This window comes from Carya illinoinensis, chromosome 15 (genome assembly GCF_018687715.1).
Source record: "Carya illinoinensis cultivar Pawnee chromosome 15, C.illinoinensisPawnee_v1, whole genome shotgun sequence".
Taxonomy (NCBI): domain Eukaryota; kingdom Viridiplantae; phylum Streptophyta; class Magnoliopsida; order Fagales; family Juglandaceae; genus Carya; species Carya illinoinensis.
Window position 1 is genome coordinate 4091333 of NC_056766.1, and position 18747 is coordinate 4110079.

Genomic DNA, 18747 nt, shown 5'->3' on the forward strand with positions numbered 1-18747 from the left:
TAGACTGCTGAATTTCTTAATTGTCCTTCAGGGACTTCAATCATCGCTGGGATTTTAGCAGCTCGAATATGAGACATTTTTATCTTATTGCATCCATAATTTAATTATCATATGAACTTCTGGTTCACATATGATAATCAAGATAATGTCGAATTATTTCATCTTATTTACTTCTGGCAAATTTTTCTTTCCACTTCTGATGGTAAGACTTTATAGTAAAAGAATCTTCTGGTTCTTTCATGGACGTCCATATGAAAATCATTCGACTTATCGTAATTCATTTTAGATTATCAAGATAATCATGAAAAGATACAAATATTTTGAATCATATCACTTTTTGATGCATCATAATATTTGATTCAATAATTGTATAATATCATCTCAAAGAGAAAGCTTATAGCTTTTCCAATACGAGCTTCTGGCCCGAAAAGATATTCATTATCACGTCCAATCTCTCAGTTTCTTTAAATGAAACGCATCATTCTTTTCACTTCAGGAAATAGAATGATATAAATTCATTATCATTCACTTCAGGGAATGATATAGATCTAGTAAGACGTGACTAATGATTTTTATCAAAAGCTCATTATTTTGCTTAGTCACTGAAAGACCAGATATAAATTTAGAATATATTGTGAACGTTTGCATTTCATATTGCTACTTCAAGAGCACATTCGAGACGTTCATTCAAATATATATTCTTTCCACAATTTCAATTATGCAACTTCAAGTGCATAAATCATAATGAGCTTTTGGTACAAGTATCAATCATTTAAACTATGAGATACTCAAAAGCTATTATTTTAGGGCGATCCTTCAGGGATGCTCCATTTCTATTCTCAGATAAATCATATCATCAATAAATAAAACTTGTATCTAAACTATGTAAATAAACATAGAGTTTATCAAGTAATAATAATGAATATAATCATAAATATTCATCTCAACAATAATATATTAAAAACTTACTTAAGTTCAGAATCATTAGAACCATACACACGCAGCGTACTGAATGATTCCTCACAGCCCCTTTTCCTTGTTGATCAGTCTGTCTCCATGCTTTCTATCTTAATACAAAATTTTATTTATAAACAAATAATCAAATAAGATAAAGAAAGCATATAGCAGGCTGCAGGAGTGTAGGCGGGCAGCAACCATCATAGGGCCAAAAAAATCCACCCACCAACCTATTATATTTATTTTATTTTATTATAAAGATAGTTAGTCAGTTGCATGCTTTGAATTTGATCATAGTTCTATTTTTGTCATGTGCTCAGCAACCAAAAAAAAATGAGAGAGATGTTAGTTCACATGCTCAAATTGCATGCATGGACCTACAAAATAAAATATAAAATGTGATAGTAAGATAATTGAAATAAAATCTTATCATAAAATGTGGACTTATCTCGTCGGGTAGGATGTGCTATAGTACCAAGCACTAGCACCAAAGCCACTTCCCTGGACAATGACAAAATGGTTGGTGAAGTGGGGTCATCTCCAGCAACCAGCATGCAACTCTTCTCCATTCTTTTTCTTTTCGGACCCGCAGTTTGTCCTCTTCATCAATCTTTCTTTTTACAAAAACCAAACGCTTTCCCACTACAATAGTATTCCAGCTGGCCAAAGAGAGATGAGTGCTGGAGTAGGTAGAGTTGGCCTGGTAGGTGGCTTGGTAGGCTGATTCTCACCCAGCCAACTAGCATACTCAAGGTCGATTTTTTTTTTTTTTTTTTGGCAGGAATGCTAGCATCTATGAGAAGAAACACAGAAACTAGCGTTGGTCGGTTCAGGAAATAGTCTTTAGTAAACTTCTCCCAGTCTATACGAAGTTCCTGTGGTGCAGCTGCATACCCATATCCAGGCAGATCCACGAGGTACCAGCTATCGTTGATCTTAAAATGGTTGATGCATTGAGTCAGGTTTCTTGGACGTAAGAGCGAGGCGCTTGCGGCGTACAAGCGAGTTGAGCAGCGAGGATTTGCCGACGTTGGAGCGACCGACAAGGGCAAACTCGGGAAGTCCATCTGAGGGGCAATCCTGGGTCTTGACACTGCTTTTGATAAAGTCGGCTTGCATAATCTGAGCGTCCCTCGCGTACTTACTCAGCAAAATATTCGAGCCCTTCAAGATTCTCGAACTCAAGCTCAATGTGGAAGTATCGGAAGAGATGTCTGTTTCCGGAGGGATGAAGAGTTTTTCAAGCGAAATTTGGACGGGAGTATCTTCCTCCGGTATTTCGATACCGTGGGTGCATTCGGAGGCCGTTGAGAGGGTGGATTTAATAATGGGTATTTTGAATTTAGGTAGAAAGTTGAAAGGGGTTTTGCAAAGAGGTGGTGGCCTTGTCAGAAAGATGGACGGCTGAAATCTGGTAAGCTGAAGAAGCACGACAAGAAACATATTTGTTTTCCAACGAAAATACCAACTTCACAGCATATATACCCAATTAGCAAGTGAAATTAGTACGTACACAAATGGGTTGGAGACAGGCAGGGATTCAGGGACGAGCTGACCAAGACCAACCGAGAGCCCCAAAGAAAAACTGGGTTGATGCTGAGAGATGGCCTCTCTTCCGGGTTCGGATTCATGGCTGTGGCTCCATGAAATCTGCAGCTCAGCAGCAAGGTGAAGAAGAAAGAAGAACAGAGAGATGGAGATAGAAAATCAAGAACCATGCGGCAGTAGAATTTTTTTTTTCTTCAGCATCGTGCTGATAACGTATTGTAAATATTTTAAATCAATCAAAATAAAGAGATTTTCAAACATAGAGAAAGAATGAGAGAGAACTCAGAGAGATTGAGAGAGAACGAGAGAAGAGATTCTCTTATTGATCTGTATATCAAACTATATATTTCTTAAAGAATTATATATAGGCGTACAAAGGGGACTATACTAGTACTATGTACTATGCATTTGACGATTAGATAAATATGGTCATACAATTCAAGATAATTTATAACATACTCTAAATTATTAATACTAATGCATTGTATTTGAAACTATTAACAAACATGTCTCGTAATTAAATACACATTTATAGGCGTTTGCATCAACATTGATAAAGTAGATAGGATTTAGTAGTGTTTCTATTACCCGTGTCATGTATAGATATGTTAGCAAAAATAATCATTTACCGGCGTTTAGTTTTTATGCCAGTAATTACCTGCGTATATGCCTTAAATTTTCTTGCATTTGCATAAATATCGATGATTGACTAGAGAGTAGGTCTACATTATGCAAAGGGAAAGATTATTTCCACAGAAAATGTATATCAAAAATTTATACGGAATTGTGTTTTATTTTATTTTATTTTTTTTAATTTAATGATTAAGAAACTATTTATAATAATTTTATAAATTTTATTATTTTTTTAAAAAACTTTTCTAAAAGAAAAAAATGTGTAAATAAAAATAAAAAAATGATTTACACTATTCAATATCCATTCCGTACCGAATTTTTGGCGACCGTAGTGAAATAATCTTTAAATAAGTCAAGGTAGTGAAATAAAAACAGACTTCTTTTTTTCCTTTAAAACAAAATATTGTTTACTTGTGTTGATCTACTTATATACGACGGAGGGAAACCGTATACATCTGAAGATTTAGATGTCATTTATAAAGAAAAACGTACATGTTAAAACTTACATCTCAAATATTTTATTTTTAAATATATATTAAGTATTAAATTAAAACAATTTATCCTTTAATTATAAAAATCTGACAAATTTCTCTCATTTAATTCCAACCACTAAGATTGATAAAAAAAAAAGGTGAGTCGTACAAAATTATTGATAATCAAATCAAAGTATTTCGAATACACTGTATTACTTTTAGAGTACAAAATCACTGGATCAAGCACCAGCTAGCTGCTAATTGTTGGAGGCGACGGGATCGAGCAGAAAAGTGGTGAATAACCGAATTGTATTCAATCAATCATTGATCATTTACAAATGTATATCGCTATTTATAGATTACAAACTGTAATGAAATAATAAAATGAATAAAAGAATGAAATGACAGCTTACAGGCTCTAACGGAATTATATTCCTCATTTTACTACTTTATCTTTATAGGGAGGAGCCGTAGGTATCTTGGGTCCAATTCCATGGTGCAGTTTCATCAGCCGGACCATTAGCTTTCTCTTTTTTAGTTTATTTTGCAGACACGTGGGGTCAAAATAATTTGCGTTTCTTACGCGTGTTTCCATTTTCTATTATTTGTTTCCCTAGCTTTTTCCACATTGTTTCCAATTACAAACGTCAAGGGGCCGCTTTACTTTTTTATTTTTTATTTTAAAACAAACATCGAGTGTCTTGTATTCATTCCTCTTCAGTAATTATGTCACTTCATTTTTTTTATTTCTAGTTTTTATAATTAAAGGATATAATAATTTGTCACATTATTGATAATTTATAGCATAAAATATCAAACATTAAATAATTTAACGTGCCTAAGAAAAGTTTTTTTCTTTTTTTTTTGTTTCCTTTGAAAAAATCTATATAGCTTTGGAATGCCGGCTCCATAGCTACATTCTAAAGCTGGAAAAGACAAAACTTGGTCCGGTAGAGGACACAAGTCTATATATGTATTTCTTTCTTCTTTAAAGAAGAATAGATTGTTTTAGAAATCTTAAAAACCATACAAATACTAGTGGGAGACTCGTTTTACGAGTCATTCCATGATTGAGATAGCTCTTTAATCATTATTGTGGGAATCTTTTTCTTTGCAAGTGATAAACATGAATGATGACATTATTTTTTTGGCTAGTCTTTTCTTTCGATAAGATATCTAGCTACCTAGTTTCATCTTATCAATTATTTGAGTTTTTGTTTGTTGTTTTGCTACTTTTGCTGACCTGTGGAATCAAAATTATTTGCATTTTATTCCACCTCATCATGTGTTTTATTTTCCTTTTTCACATCGAAAAATATTGGTTTTCGTTGTAAAATTAATGAAAATAGAGAGAATGAAAGATAAAGAGAGAGAGAATGAGAGAGAGAATTCTTATTTGTTTCATATGTACCTTAAATGATATCTATATATATATAGAAGTACAAAAGTCTTAATTGACTGTTAATGTCTGGTCAATTATGACGGTTAAATGTGGTCATACAATATAAGTTGGATTATAACGCTCCCCCTTTGGATGACTATATTTAAAAAATATGCCTCGTTAAAACCTTGCAAAGGAAAAACCCTGTAGGAAAAAACCAATGGCGAAGGAAAAATAGTACAGTATTCATGTGTATCGTTAAGCGCTTTAGGATTGCCTCATTAAAACCTTGCAAAGGAAAACCCAGTGGGATAAAACCTTAGCAAAGAAAAAAGAGTACAATCAGCACAAGTCTTCAAAACATTACTCCCCCTGAAAAGTGCATGATAATAAGTCTTCAAGTCTCTTCATTCCAATGTTCTGCATAATCTTCTTAAATGTTGCAGTTGGCAATGCTTTAGTGAATAAATTTGCCAAATTATTACTTGACCGTATCTGCTTGACATCAATTTCACATTTCTCCTCGTGAATTGCAATGATCTTCTTGTGTGGATCTGAAAGATAACCTACATCCGTATATCCAAGTAATTGTGGACTTGATCCATGTTGATAAAATAATCACATATTTAGGGCTTTAATTGCAATGAGATAAGGTATTTCAGGACCAAGAATTTCTTTATCGTCTTCACAAGGACAAAATGGATCTTTCTGCTCATCAAATGATCGAGCAACCATTGGTGTACTTAGGAGAAGTCATCAAAATTAAGCCGCTAACCTCCATATTCAACAAAAATGGTGGCCATTTTTTTAGACTAAACAAACACCGCAGATTTTACAGCTCTTTTTTAGCTGTCAGGCGTCCAGGACTATGATGCTACATCTCTTGTCCCTTGTATGGAGATACTTCACGAGAGATACTATGAAGCAATAGAGATGCTTTGTCATAATTTTCTCTATAAAAAAAATATTCAGCTCATCTTCATTCACATCTCATCTTCTTCACTTTTCTGTAATTAGTCTGCATTCTTACTCTGCAATCTCTTTCTGCATTATTACTCTGCAATGGCCCAACAATTTTCTCGTGACCAATATATAAGGTATTTTACACCTCGTTTACCAGTTGTTTCTGCTTCTACCGTAGGTGCTATAATGCAATACAATAATGATCTGACTAATATGTCAGATAATGATGCTTTCTACGAGCTTGTGAGTCTCAGTACCCGATACTCATCAACCATTGTCGCATTTTTTCAGCGACTACGATCCAAAACTTGTGGGGTTGACAAACTCAACGAGAAAATTTCTATCATTCAGCGACTTCTTCTGGAGTCCAACATGAAGATAGGAGCAATAAAGTAAGAGAATAAGAATTTAAAATCTTTACTTAAATCTTCTTTTCGATTGCCTACTCCTTTAAATAGGGATGCCATGTAAATTTTTGAAGAGCGAGATCGTTTAAAAAATGAGGCAAAGAGCCTCAAATTTTTGTAATTTTGTTTCAAGATAATAAAATAATATTTCACAAATATTCATATTGTGTTTCTATCTTCTGGTAAATGTTCTATGTGCTCTATTTTATTTCTCATTTAATAAAGCACATTTCTTACAAAACAGTAATATGAATCTGAAATACTAATTGCATTTAAAAGATGGTATTTCAGAACTAATAATTTCATTCATGTCCCCCTTGAAGCCGAAAAGGGTTTCAGATTTATATTTCAAATATGTGTAGTTTTCATGAGCTATTCTGGAGCCTCAATGACATTTAAATCATCTATATAAACTGCAATAAGTTAATATAGATACTGAAAATATATGGAAAATAGATTGTTCCACGTGTGTTTAGATTGTTTTTAGATCATATAAGGATTTTTTAAACTTAATAGAATACATATTTCTGGATGTATTCAGATTAGAAGCTTCAGACATTTTATATCCTTCAGAGATTTTCATATATATGTCATGATCCAAGGATCCATATAAATATGCAGTTAATCATGCATATCCAAACTCTTGGTAATTTTCAAGCTAATAAAAATCTCAATATAATTTCATCAACTTCAAAAGCATATCAATATGATTTCTGCGAGAAACCGACTCGTGATTTATATATCACATTTTCATTTCCTTTATACAAATACTCACTAATATTTAACAAGCATCACCTTTTAGGTGTTTGGACTACAAGTCTATATGTATCACATTTTACTAGTGATATCAATTCTGCAGGAATTATTTCTCTATATTTTGGCCAATATTTCTACATCGGTATTCTTCGATGGTTCTTGGCTCACTTTCTTCATTACTTTTGGTAATGTTAAGTGCCATTTTATATGAAAATACGTTGTCGACAACGGTTTTATTTCTATCCAGAATTTCTCCAATACTCATGAAATGGAACGAGATCTCATTATTTTCAGGTACATGTCCCTCTTCAAGGGAAGACATTTCATGAAAAACCTCTTCAGGAGGTACTCTACAAAAGGATTATACTCTTCAGGAGTTTTTATTATGAGAAAATTTCATACAGAAAGTTTGGATGGATTTTATTGCTTGTTTTGTGGATACGGCCTCTTCAGGAGCACAAATTTCTTTTCTTTGTACTTTTCTCTTTCGGGATGTTTTATCATTTGTATCAATAGGTCTCACATGCTTTTAGACATGTCTTATGTTCATTAGTCTGCTAAATTTTTTAATTTTCCTATGAGGACTTCAATCCTCTCTGGGATTTTAGCAGCTAGAATATGAGACATTTTTATCTTATTGCATCCATAATTTAATTATCATCTGAAATTCCAGTTTACCTATGATAATCAAGATAACGTCGAATTATTTCATTTTATTTGCTCCTAGTAAATTTTTCTTTCCACTTATGGTGGGAAGACTTTATAGTAAAAGAATCTTCTGGTTCTTTTATAGACGTCTATATGAAAATTTATTCGACTTGATATTCCCAACGTACCCCTGTGGATCACGAAATTATCTACCAATTTCCTTGAACAAATATGTTAGATCTCAATTATCAAGATTATAAAACGAATAAAATACTTTAAAATAAATAATCAACTTTGTAAGATACAACGATTGGTTACGAAGGGAAACCCTTTAAAGAACTCTTTAAAGGTAAAACCCTACAGGGCAGCCAAACCCAGGAAAGTCAATCTTATTATTTGAAGAACAATTACAAGCAATAATCAATTACAAAATCTTTGCAATTCGACTCTCTTACTTGCCTAGTAGCCAGAACCTCTGGCAATCTTCAAATGTTGACTTCCCTTCTGGAACTCCAGAGGCTGAAATCCAATCGATATTCCTTCACACTCAAAGCATGATCACACTCAAGAAAAGATGAAAAACTCAATGAAAATTCTCAAGTAAATTTTCTCTCATAAATGCTCAAAATATATTCTCTGAAATTCGTGGCTCCAAGTCCCTCAAAAGATACAAAACCGAATCCATTTAAATAGAAAGTCTGGAAAGAGTTTTAGTCACAGTAGGATTTTGCTGACAGGTAGAGACAGTTGCGAGAACGCTTCCTGACAGGTTGTTGACATTTCGCGATAACTCTTCACTGTAGTTTCTTATCTGTGTTCAGTTTCAGGTCTTGATAATTCCAGACTTTTATGGATTTAAAATTCATGTAACTGACTTATCTAAACAACCTTATAAACATCTAGATAAACTCAATATTGTTTAAAGATAAAGTCATCTCTTATTTTACATTCATCCAAATTTAATCAAATAATGATAAGATAAACCTTATCATTTAGTCATCTAATCCTAGCCAATTTTTGCCATTACACGACTTATCGTAATTGATTTCGGATGATCAAGATAATTATGAAAAACATACAAATATTTTGAATCATATCACTTTTGATGCATCATAATATTTGATTCAATAGTTGTATAATATCATCTCAAAGAGAAAGTTGGTAGTTTTTCCAATACGAGCTTCTGGCTCGAAATAAGAGAAGTACTATAAATATATTCATTACCACGTCCAAGCTGTTGGTTTCTTTGAAGAAAAAAATGCACAATTCTCTTCTAAGAATGATATAATACCAATACCATTCACTTCTAGGAATGATGTGGAACTAGTAGGACGTGACTAATGATTTCTTAACAAAAACTCATTATTTTGCTTAGCCATTAGAATACCAGATATAAATTTAGAATATATTGTGATCTTTTACACTCGATATTGCTACTTCAGGAACATATTCGAGGGATTCATTTTAAACATATATTCTTTAGTGGCTTTTTTCTACACAATTTCAATTATGCAACTTCAGGTGCATTAATCATAATGAGTTTTTGGTACACGTATTGTGACGCCCCTAAATTCCGTTTGGGATCGGACGGACATTTGAAGCGTCGAGACATGCAACACAAGGTTACCTGCCCCTGTTCATGACATATAAGATGCAATATTCCTAACATGCATCTAACATTATGCAATATTCGCAGCGGATAATAATTTTTTCTTTAGCAATACTATGCACCAAACTGAAAATATCTCAAATACTTAAAACATACTTTATATATAAAGATCCATTGAATAACTAAGATCACAGCACTAGTCCAAAATAGTTATGATTCAAAAGTACTGGAGATGCAACTCCATCGTACAAGTAGTAATTTAACTACTATATTAACATTAACGACGCACCGTCGTTCAGTCGACTGTGTCTAGTTGGTCAGCTCCTGATCCTCCTTCAGGTCCTGTAACAGGATCTACCATTCGGGGGGAATGGTAGTTGGGACTACCACAGTGAGATTTGATTACAAATCTCAGCAAGTTAACAAAAAAACTTCCACACAGGCTAATGATGCATGGATGATAGTAAAAGCATAAATGAATAATTAAATTCATAAGTAATTAAAGCATAACTTAGCGTACAACATAGCATAATTGACATAACTTAAATTGAAACATGAACTGAACTTGACTTGACATGAACTTGCTCTGAAACTTGAATTAACATGAAAAATACATACTCCATAGTTGTTGTGGCCCCATGTATTCTACGTGTAAATACATACTCCACAGTTGTTGTGGCCCCATGTATTCTACACAAACTTGACTTAACATGAAAAATACATACTCCACAGTTGTTGTGGCCCCATGTATTCTACGTGTAAATACATACTCCACAGTTGTTGTGGCCCCATGTATTCTACACAAACTTGACTTAACATGAAAAATACATACTCCACAGTTGTTGTGACCCCATGTATTCTACATGTAAATACATACTCCACAGTTGTTGTGGCCCCATGTATTCTACACGTCACAATGTAGTTAAATACATACTCCACAGTTGTTGTGGCCCTATGTATTCTACACAAACTGAATGTACTCAAGATGAAACGTGACTGGAATATGAAAGGACTGAAACCCTGACGTAACATAACGTGACTTGAACATAACTTGAAATACATGACCAACTTGAGATAGAAACATTTCGTAACATGGCATAACATATAATAGACAACATATTTAACATGACATACTTGTAATGTACAGTAATACATGACAGAATATATTATGTAACAGATAAAAATTGATGACAGAATAAATTCTGTATAATAGACAATTACGTGATAACTTGGCATGGCATGACATATATGATAACATACATACATACACTGTAGCTCTTTTACTTAACACACATACACAGTAGACTGCTAGTAAGTTAAAAGCTAACTTACCTCGATCTCCGCGTTTCTTACAAAACCTTAAGCGCGATCATAAGGAACTGTAATTAGTGATTCTAAAAGTTAGCACTAAATCAATAATAAATTGAAATATGGAAAATACTAACTTAAAGAGTAAAATTTCTATTTTACTCTCTGCATGTAGGAAAATGACCGTTTTACCCATAACTTAAGGATTTTGCATACTAACTCCAAAAGTCACCAAAATTTACATGCCTCATATAAATTTTATCCTCAATTCAAATATCAATTTAGAAAAATTTAAAACTAATCACAACTATTAAAACTCCATAGGGCCGAAATTCTCATATGCTATTTCTATTGATTTTTGTTTCCAACTTGTTTTGATCAACCTTTTGATCTATGACTTATAAATATGTGATCTTCAAACCAAACCATCACATGGTTTAAAAATATGTCCTAAAACATATATAAGCTTCTAATTCAAGATCACATGGTTAAAAATTAACCAAAACATAAATTTAGCCAAGAACATCCACACTTTGGCTTATCTGAATATCTCTTTACATAAAATTTCATATCTTTGAAACTAATATCAAATATCTTCAAAATAATAATATAACATGTATATAAGATGCTTAGGATCCTCCAATAAAATTATCAAAGTCATTAGAATAGGTTTAGACCACCAAAGAGTTAAACTTTCTCAAAACAGAAACTGTTTTTCCTCTTCCAGTTTCTAAGTTTCTAAATCTAAGAAAATCTTTCATCAAAACCTTTAATCATTCAAAAATCCTCAACCAATAGTCATATATACATGTTAAAAATACTCCATAAAAATTTCGGACCAATATCTATCCATTAGCTTGGTCAAAAACTCCAAACTATAACATATTCTCCAGTTTATCTCCCAGAATGACCTTTTATAGTTTATACAATATTTGACTGACCAAATGATCTTCAAATGGGGCAAATAAGATATCCATATAAACTAGACTAAAAAAGAAACAACTTATATGAAGGAGACTTTATGATAAAACACTTACAAAAGCTTCTAAATAGGCGTGCAAAAGAACTCCTAAAAGCTGTCCGAGAGAGAGTGTTTGATAATCTTTTATTGGAAGGTGTAATTAAAGATAAGTTCGTGGGTGCTGGCTGGAGATACTTATGGACGAGATAAGGGAGATGATAGGCTGGAGTTGAGAGTTGAGTGTGGTTTTCTCCTACCCAAAATATCTATAAAAGATTATCTCAAAATATTCTATTCAATAATATTTATAAAAATCAGCTCAATATATTTTCCAAATGTGGAGTAGACTTGGAAGAGTAAGGTGGCTAAAATATTTCCATGTGTCCAAATAAAATTTCGCTAACCTAATTTGGACATTACACACTGTGATTTTGAAAAACACAGCGCTTAGTACGTTTACCGAGGTTACTATTCACTCCAAGAATAAACGTAACAAACTTAGTACTGAAAAATCCTAAATATTCAATTAAGCCTAGTGGTGTAGACTATAATGTATTCTGACACTTCTAACTATCTCAAATAATTAAAAACGCATTTCTAGCACCATAGTGAGTGATAACACTAACTATATTGACAGGCTAAAACCTATGCGATTAGTCGATTCGTGTAAACTTACGGAGTTTTCACGAGGTTCCTAAAGTCAATAGAAATTCCACAATTGAATTTTTAGTGGGTTGTTACACGTATCACTCATTTAAACAATCTCACAGAATCAATAGATCTTTTATTATGAGATATTCAATAAAATTATTGGTTTAGAACGATCCTTCAGGGATGCTCAATTTCTATTCCAAGATGAAACTTAATATGAGATATCCAATAAAATTATTGGTTTAGGGCAATCCTTCAGGGATGCTCCATTTCTATTCCAAGATGAATCTTATCATCAATAATTCATAACAAGTATAAAAAGTAAATAGAGTTTGTATATAAATTATGTGAATAAAAATTTACCACAGATATAATTGAGATGTAAACTATATGTATAAACATAAAATTTTATCAAGTAATAATAATGAATATAATGTTTAATACTCACTTTAGGGATTGCAAATAATATATTGAAAAACTTACTTGAAATAAAAAACCACTAGCTTCAGAATCAACAGAATCTCGTGCTAGTACAACTGCATTGTCGGACCCGTGGTGGATCGTGAAATGGGTGATACGCCGTTTATGGGCAGAGTTGGGGACAAAGACTCAAGGGTTGCAGATGCCAATAGGGGTGGTTTTCATGGGTTTCTTGGGTTTCGCCATGTTGAATATATAGGCGAATTTGGTCTGCAACAAACAAACGGAGGACTGGGCAGGAGATTGGGGAAATCTCCAAAAATTACCCACGTGAAGCCACTGTTGTTGCAGAGGGCGAAAGAATCTCGGCCATGGAAACCCACGCGAAGCGATTGTTCTTCCAGAGGGCAGAAGGCCATCGGTTGTGCTTGATGGGTAACTATGTATAATATATTATTTCAGATTTCAGATCCTATCGACCTTATCAGCCTTAACCAAAGGATTAGCCTTCGCAATGGCGTCACGACCCAGGATTTGAAGTCAAACGTACAGTCGTGCTTCTCCGGGTACCAGTGGACCCCACAGAAGGTACTGTCGCACTTGCACCTGACTCCGGTCAGAGCCACCTTCTTGTTACAAGTGAGGCACCAGTTTGCCACCTTTGGCGGCTGCGCTTCACGATCATCAACAGCTGCTGACACCAACGAAGTTGACGGAGACATTGGGGAAGAGGTCACCAAGACGAGGCTGTCTGCGGAAGAACCGAACAGTGGAGCCGCCTGATGATTGTCTGGTTGCGTCGGCGTAGGGTTGAAAGATTTCTCCATGGCGACTTTCGCCAAAGCCGCTTGCTCCTCTTTCATGCAGTAGTCTCTGTAGCACTTGGAGCAGAGGTTTATAGTCGCCGCGTTGCCGAAGAAGCCGCAGTTGTTGGCGCAGAGCTTCGGCTCCGATGGCTGGTAGCTCGTTCCGTCGTTTTGTTCAGAACCCACCTCTGATCGTCCCTCACAATTCGACTTCATTATTTCAATCGGGAATTCTCAGAGCCCTTCTCGTTCTATTGCTCAGGATTCTTTTTTTCTTTTTCCTTGATATCCGAATCACACATCCTCCATTATTCTAATCTCGAAAAACTTCAAATCCGAAGGGTCGAAGAGAAACCAGTGCAACACGGAATTGAGGAGGAGATTCGCACGGCAAAGCAAAGATATGCTGCAGGCACAGCTGGCGAAAGTGAGATGAATAGCTCCCTAGGCAACACGGGATGAGAGAGGAGTCCGAAACGGCTAGGCTTTTGATTGTTTATCTAATTTCTAAAGAAGACGGAATGGCAGGTAGCCATTTGTGTGAGTGGAGTTGGCCTGGTAGGTGGTGGGGAAAAAATCGCTTTGTATTCGTCACCGCTGCAGTCAATTTCTAAAGAGAGAAATGGGAGCTGGGAGGTGGAAGAATCTTCCGATCGTGCTGATGTGTTGTAAAATTAATGAAAATATAGAGAAGAAAAGAAAAAGAGAGAGAGAGAGAATGAGAGAGAGAGAATTCTTATTTTTTTCATATGTATTAAGGTCTGGTCAATTATGACGGTTAAATGTGGTCATACAATACAAGTTGGTTTATAACAGTTTTGTATATTTTAAATATATAGTACTCTAAATTATTAAGACTAATGCATTGTATTTGAAACTATTAACAAACGTGTCTAGAAATTAATTACACATTTACGGGCGTTTGCATCAACATTGATAAAGTATATAGGATTTAGTGGTGTTTCTGTTCCCCGTGTACGTCATGTATAGATATGTTAGCAAAAATAATCATTTATCAGAGTTTAGTTTTTACGCCGGTAATCACTAGCGTATATGCCTTAAATGTTCCTGCATTTGCATAAATGTCAGTAAAGTACATAGAATTTATTGGTGTTTCTAGTATTAGCGTTTATAGATATGTTGGCAAAATTAGTCATTTACCACTAAATGACTAATTATATATATTGGCATGTATGCTTTACGACAATGACTTTAGGAGGGGGAGAGACTAGAGAGGACAACATGGACTCACAGCGAGGGGGAGAGAGATGGGGAGGGGTGTTTGAGGCATGGATAGTGGAAGAGGGAGGGAGGATCTCTGACGATTCCCCAAAAGATGATTCCCCAATCCCATCATGGATGATTGACTAGAAAGTAGGTCTACATTATGCAAACGCCAAAACTGGAATCAATTTAAACAAGTTAAGGTAATGAAATAAAAACTGACTTCTTTTTTTCCTTTAAAACAAAAATATTGTTTACTTCTGTTGATCTACTTATATATGGTGCAGGAAAACTCTATACATCTGAAGATTTATTCAAAAGAAAAGTAGGAATGACCAAAACAACGTTTTTAACATTGAAAACACTACACTACCGCCCCAAATGTAATGTTTCAGTTGACCACTCATAAAAGAAGTTATTTTTTTAATTTAATAATTAAGGAAGTGATTTTTAATATATTGATATATTTTTTTTCATTTTTTAAAATTATTTAAAAAATATAAAATTAAAAATTAAAAATTAAATTTAACCTGTGGGGCACATCTTACCGCTGGGCAGCATAATACCAGGACTCTTTTAACTTTGGATAAACAAAAGATTCCTCAATCCCATCATTCTCGATTACAATTAGTTAGCTATACATCCATTTTGCTGGTAGTTGTTGAATGTGTAAAGGGCCTGATTAGGTGGCTGTTTGTATCAAGGGAAAAGTAATGGAATGGGGATAGAAGGCTATTGCGTTGAAAATGCAGTATGCATGCGATGTGTTTGACAAAAAGTAAAAGAGATGACCACAACGAACAAGATGATGAAAGTAAAAGAATCACGCTGGAATTCTTCATGGGAATTCCTTCCTCCAGACAAACAAAACAAACTTAGATTCTTTTAGATTCCAGATTACTCCACAATCACCCCCTCCCCTAAAAATATACCAGAAGACGCCCCTTCATTCAACAACTACCAGCAAAAGGCCATGGGCCACTTATCTAGACCCGTGGGCCACTAACAACTCTAACAATCTTATCGGGCCACTAAAAACTCAAACAATCTTATATAGACCCATGGACCACTAACAACTCTATCTATCAATTATAATAAAGAAAAACATTGGAGGCAGTCAGCTGGTGCAAGCATGGGGCAAACGGCGCTGAGGTGGAAAAAATAAAAATGGCACCGTTTTAATTTTTTGATGTTTGCCCCAATTTCCCCAGCTCGCCCTCCTTCTCTTTGTGTTTCGAAGCAATTCTGAAGACTTCTCTATGTCTCTCTACCTCAGGTCCCTACCCAACAATTGTCTACAGAGCTTAAAGCCATACTTCTTTTTGAGTTTCTCGATATTATTTCTCAAATACAGTCAGCCATTTGGTGAACCACCTTAGTAAACCCTACTTTGGGTCCATTGTTTTAGCTCTACAAAGTTTTATATTTACTAAGGAAACTGATGCAGAAACCTAAGGGAGGAGAAAATTGAGAAACGAAAACGCCAAAACCTAAAGCCTCACTGGTTGGAGTTGTTTGACTCTCTCTCTCTCTCTCTCTCTCTCTCTCTCTCTCTCTAAATAAGCTAGTTATTTGTGGTCATTGTGTGATTGGTGTCTGTGAATGGTTTGGTTGGTGAAGGATCTTCAAGCCAAGTCTTTAGGAGATGGCATAGTCGCACATCGCACGCATAGCAAACGGAAAGTAGACGTGCAAGTACAAAAAAAAAAAAAAAAGTGTTGTGTTGATCTTGTCTTGAATTTGAAGATGTCCTGGATAAAGTGGGCTTAGTCTCAATACATATATATGTATGATTGTTTATTTGGGTTCAGAACTTCAGATCTAACGATGAAGAAGAAGTAGACGTACAGACATGTGGAATTGAGGCGTCCGGGATGATGACAACACGGGTCACACATCCCATCGCCATGTGTTAAGTGTGTCTACATACAACACGTGTACAACAAAACAATGTAGCAGATAATTAAAGTCGGTCAACTAAGCACTAGAATTTGTTTAAATACAAGCTCGCTTAAAAATAAGCCTACTAAAAATATTACAATTAACCAGCATAAATATAATACAAATCAAAACAATAAACAAAAGGAGAAAATAAATCACAATCAACCAGTGATCCCCGATCACTCCTCTGGCGAAGCCGCCTCCTCGAGCTCAGCTTCTTCGTCCTCTACCTCAAAATCTACTGTACCAAAGATGGTGGATCTCTGACGATTCCCCAATCCCATCATGGATGATTGACTAGAAAGTAGGTCTACATTATGCAAACGCCAAAATTGGAACCAATTTAAACAAGTTAAGGTAATGAAATAAAAACTGACTTCTTTTTTTCCTTTAAAACAAAAATATTGTTTACTTCTGTTGATCTACTTATATATGGTGCAGGAAAACTCTATACATCTGAAGATTTATTCAAAATAAAAGTAGGAATGACCAAAACAATGTTTTTAACTTTGAAAACACTACACTACCGCCCCAAATGTAATGTTTCATTGACCACACATAAAAGAAGTTATTTTTAACTTAATAATTAAAGAAGTGATTTTCAATATATTGATGTATTATTTTTTTTATTTTATAAAAATATTGAAACTTATTCAAAAAATATAAAAAATAAATTTAACCTGTGAGGCACGCCTTACCTCTAGGCAGCATAATACCGTGACTCTTTTAACTTTGGATAAGCAAGAGATTCCCCAATCCTATATCCTCGATTACAATTAGTTAGCTATACATGATCCATCTAGCAGTGACTGTTCTTTTTGTTTTGAAGCCAATACGTACGTACGATGTTCCTTTTCTTTTCTAATAAAGATTTGATTAAAACTAAATAGGATTAATACAAGAATATATTTTTCCCAAAAAAAGACTATTAGGGAAAATATTTTTTCCATTAAAAAAAAATTCCATTCAAATATTTTCAAATAGAAATAACAAATTTGTCTCAAAAATTTTTTTGGGACAGGATTATGGGAACAAACTGGCCGGGGACGAAAAATCTTTTGGGACAAAAATCTTTAAAGGTATTTTTTGTTTATTTTAAAAGCATTTTTTATGTATTTTGAAATAAATAAAAAATAAAAAAATGTAGACTATTAAAAAATAAGTAACACATTAAAAAAAAAAAAAAAAAAAAAAAAAACCCTCATTGGTTCAAATGATAGTTACACCTATCATTAATAATTTTCTCCATCACGAGGAAAGCTACTTCTGCGTGCAATATTAGTCATGAGTGGTAGGCTAGAATTGGTAGCTTATCTAATTATAATTTACTGAAGAAAAGTCGCGTATTTGAAGGAATTCTTCTTTGAATAATATTGCTTTACAGACTATAGCTTCAGCCTTTTCTTTTCTACCATACAGTGACCATTCTGGTCCTATATATAGGCAACAACTAAGAAAAAGTGTAGTGGACCACACAAATATTTCTATTATTAATTCTTTTATATGCAGCCGCCATGTGACCGGTGCGGATCCATCCACGTCAGTTGATTAAAAAAAAAAAAAACCAGATGAAGGTGTGGTTTGTGGTACAGTTTGCAATATAAGGGACTTGACTCGACTGGAGGGTAAAAGAGGATCTGAAATGTGAAAGAGAAATGGTGAAAATGGCCGGCAGCAGAGTGGAGACGAAGACGTCAAGCCTCTTCTTCTTTCTCCATTCTTTTTAAAGAAATCCAAGACTGGTCGGGCTGGTTATACTCAAATAACAGCCCACCAATCACATCCCGCCACGTAGGACTTCCACCGATTAATTTGTGGACCAGCATCTTATGTGAAAGTGATTTGGGCGTGAAGAAATGAGAAGCTACCCGAACGTCGAAGCCCTCTGCCCTCCCTCACGTTGAAGCCCTAACGCGATCTCCACCAATATTCATCTCCGATTTCTCCCAACTCGTGGCTTGCGATTTTGGCCTGTGATTTCTCCAAACTGATTCTTTGCGTTCAGAAATCAGAAACTGCCCTCACGTTCAAGCCCTAACGTCTACTCTAATTTCTCCAATA

At 34.5% G+C, this 18747-nt stretch overlaps 2 pseudogenes; both read right to left on the minus strand.

Moving 5' to 3' along the window:
* Positions 1-901: 901 nt before the first annotated feature.
* Positions 902-2802, minus strand: LOC122295828 (annotated as a pseudogene).
* Positions 2803-12601: 9799 nt separating this feature from the next.
* LOC122295796 lies at positions 12602-14190 on the minus strand (annotated as a pseudogene).
* Positions 14191-18747: the final 4557 nt, after the last annotated feature.